Below are 4,069 nucleotides of genomic sequence, written 5' to 3'. Positions count from 1 at the left end.
CCGCGCCCCTCGAGAGCATCTGAGCCGTCCCCGAGCTCCGCGCCGTCGTCCTCGTCCTCTCCGTCAAGCCACGCAAGCCGGAGCGCCCCGTGGAGCCGTCACCGCTGTCGTCTTCATCATCGGCCGTCGGAGATCGCCACTGACATGCCGTCGTCTCCGAGCCGTCCCCGAGCACGCTGAGGTCACCGAAGGACTCACCGTGAGCTCCTCTACTGAACCCCTCTTCTCCCCCTCATTTTTGCGCTCCGTAGCTCCATCCCCCTTCACGGCCGTAGCTCTTCGCCACCGTCCATGTCGCCGCCATCGCCCTGGTGACCGCAGCCCGCAACCGAGCGCGTCACCGTGCTCCTGGTGCCACGAGGGTGCCGCAGAGCCCCTCGGGTGGCCTCCCCGTGCGCCCTAGCCGCGCGCCCGCTCGAGCCGTGCTCTGGCCGCCGCCCCGTGCTCTGCTCCGGTGAGCTCCGCCCCCCCAGCTCCTCCCACCTTCCCCACCAGATGCGCGAGAGCCCGGGCTACGCCCCGGTGCTCTCAGACGCCGTCCCCGTGGCCTGTAACGCGGACACCGCCGTGTCCCGTGGTCGCCGGTGACGACCTCGCCGGCCTGACAGGTGGACCCCGCCGTCAGGTGATTAGCTTAAGCTAATCACCAACTAACCTAACCCCTGACGCTGACATGTGGGCCCTAGTGCCACCTAATCTTTAATTAAGCTAAACTAACCCCCCTGTTTAACCGTGTCACTGACGTGTGGACCCCACACGTCAGGTTTGACCCTGGTCAGCCCCGGTTGACCTGTTGACGTCGTGCTGTCTCATGCTGATGCAGTTATCCATTTTCTGGATTTAAAATAACTCAGAAAATTCCAGAAAATGATTTAAACTTCAAAATTCATAGAAATTCAACCGTAGCTCAGATTGAAATAATTTATATATGAAAAATTATCAGAAAAATGTAATCTATCCATCTGTACTAATTTCATGCATGACAAACCAACCCAAACCTGTTGTAGAGGTGAAAACATATGAATGGCATTTATAAAGAGTTAATTTGGAGTTGCATTTGAACTCTTGGTTCAAATGAACTTCAACCAAATGATTGCTAGCTGCATTAGCTCAAATAGCATCACATCTACATGCCATGTTCATGCATCATATTGTTGCATATGCTTGTGTATTGATTGTCGACACCGTTCCTTCTCGATAGGTCCTGCTCCAGAGAGTGCTCCAGAGTACCTGTCTAAGGAGCAGTGCCCCCTCTGTTGATCTACCAGGCAAGCAAACCCCCTTGTTCATTCCGATACAATCCTACTCTCTCGCTCCTGCTCTTAGTTATTGCATTAGGACAACAACGTTTCATCTGCTACTTTGTGCTGCGGTAGTTGAACCCATTCCTCTGCATGACCTGTCATTGCCACAGTAAATAGTTGAAACCCACTAGCATGTGTAGGAGTTGATTGAAGCCATTGTTGTGTTCCTACCATGCCATGCCTGCTATTGCTTAGAGTGTGTCAGGTCTGATTCATTGGGAATGAATTGGAGTGTTACGATATGTTCTGATGCTGAGAGTGAAGTGTGTGAACACGATTTGGTAAAGGTAGCGGTGAGAGGCCATGTAGGAGTACATGGTGGGTTGTCTCACTGGAACCGTCCTTAAGCACTGAGTTCTATGTATGTTGTCCAATGACTCGATACTACCACACATTGGGATCCTTAATTGACTCTCTCGACTTATTAACCAACTTGGTCTCTGTCCAGGAGTCGCAACTAGTTTCTGGTGTTTGTAGGTAGTGCTATTTTTCTACCAAGTGGCACCCGGCAGGGTGGGCTTGGGACAGACTAGGCACACGTGGCCTGGTGTACCGAGTGGCACCCGGATGGTGGGCTCGGGAACCCTGCGCACATCGTTTGGGGCCGTGAGCGACACCCCGACCGGATCTCCTTGCGGATGGAACCCGAATAGGCGATAAACCTGGGTTAGAGTCTTGTGTGGTTATTCAGGTCGTGGCCGACACCCTCGCCAGGCTTCCGCTTGAAGGTTGCCGAGATACATGACGTGTACATGGCGGTAAGTGGCGAGAGCGTGTGTGAAGAAGTACACCCCTGCAGGGTTAACATGATCTATTCGAATAGCCGGGTTCGCGATTATGGACTTCTTGGATGCTTACATGGTACATAGACAACTTGAAGTGGATACTCTAAAATGCTCAAGACAAGTGTGAGTGCTATGGATGGCCTTCTCGTAGGGAGACGGGGATGAATCCATAGTAGTGTATTGTGTGGTGATTAGTGGACTCGTGTACATTGTCTCACCCCAAGAGTTTCTCGTAGTCGTAGAACAGGATAGCCACAGAGTCAAAGCTGGCTTGCTGCAACTAAACCCCACATTACCTTCTTGATACAAATGCATGTATGATAGGATCTGATGTAAGTCTTGATGAGTACCTTTGTACTCATGTTGCTTTATTTATGTTTTTGCAGCGGAGACTTCGGTCTTACTAGTGTTCTCGTGGACTTCGACGAGTAGCTTGTACCTCAGCTACGATGTTGATCGGATGTTGTAGATAGTCAGGCTCTTCAGCCTTTTTCATTTGTAGATGTTTGTACTCAGACATGTAATGCTTCCGCTTGTTGCTTGTATGCTCTGTATGATGGGTCTTGTGACCCCTGTTTGCAATAAATGCTATGATGGCTCTTTGAGCCTTATCTATATGAGTTGTTGAGTTATGCTATGATGCCATGTTGTACAGCACATACTTGCATGTTATGCGTACGTGTAATGTGTATTGCTATGTGTGGGATCTGACTATCTAGTTGTTTATCCTTAGTAGCCTCTCTTACCGGGAAATGTCTCCTAGTGCTTCCACTGAGCCCTGGTAGCTTGCTACTGCTCCGGAACACTTAGGTTGGCCGACATGTGTCCTTCTTTGTTCCTGTGTCTGTCCCTTCAGGGAAATGTCACGCGGTGTCTACCGGAGTCCTGTTAGCCTACTACAGCCCGGTTTACCGGAGTCCTGCTAGCCCAGTTGCTACAGCCCGGATTCACTCGCTGATGACCGACACGTCTGTTGCTGGGTCATGTATGCCTGTCCCTGTAAGTTAGTGCCACTTTGGGTTCACGACTAGCCATGTCAGCCCGGGTTCTTTGTCATATGGATGCTAGCGACACTATCATATACGTGTGCCAAAAGGCGCAAACGGTCCCGGGCATGGTAAGGCGACACCCGTGGGAATACCGTGCGTGAGGCCGCAAAGTGATATGAGGTGTTACATGCTAGATCGGTGTGGCATAGAATCGGGGTCCTGACAGCTTTGGTATCAGAGCCTGTAGGATTACCAAGCCAAACTGGTCGAAGTTGAGTCTAGAAATTCTCTAGTTATGTAATAGAATTGATTGTGGGAAGGAACGTAAGGCTCTTTTTACTCCTTTTATCTCATGGCCTTCTGATCTGAGTCATACTATCTTTCCTAACGGGGTTAAGGAACTAGGCTTCTCTTCCGTCTATCAGGATCACGTGTTACTACTCTGTAGTCCCATAGGATTGGTTGATCAGAGTCATACCCCAGTTTCAAGTACTTCCGGTGTAGTCTGCTTAGTACTATCTCAGAACCTTGAGTGATGATGATGAGTATGTTACTACCCCATTTTTGGCAGGATGTCTCATTTTGAGCATTTTACTGCCGTTATGCTGCCGGAATTGCCCTAGGAGTTCGAGAGATACTAATTTCCTTGTCCTACATTCTATAGCATGTGGATGATGATGATTCCGTCCTTGGTTTCGTTTCTCAGGATGTCATCAGCTAAGCGAAGTTCTGTTGCTCGTAGCCAGAACCACGGAGATGGTAGGGACGAGGATCCTCCCGACCAGCCTTCGTTGGCAGAGTTCATGTTAGAAATGGAGAGGAACAAGCGTGAGTCTAACCGCTTGTTGGCACGTATCGAGGAGAACACCGCCCATCAGTTCAAAGGGTCTGTAACCATTCATGACTTCATCCGCTTGCACCCACCTACCTTTCATCATTCCATCGAGCCACTCGATGCAGATGACTGGCTCCGTAGCATCACTCATAAGTT

This window comes from Triticum dicoccoides, chromosome 1B (genome assembly GCF_002162155.2).
Source record: "Triticum dicoccoides isolate Atlit2015 ecotype Zavitan chromosome 1B, WEW_v2.0, whole genome shotgun sequence".
Classification (NCBI taxonomy): domain Eukaryota; kingdom Viridiplantae; phylum Streptophyta; class Magnoliopsida; order Poales; family Poaceae; genus Triticum; species Triticum dicoccoides.
Note: the sequence above shows the minus strand (reverse complement) of the source record.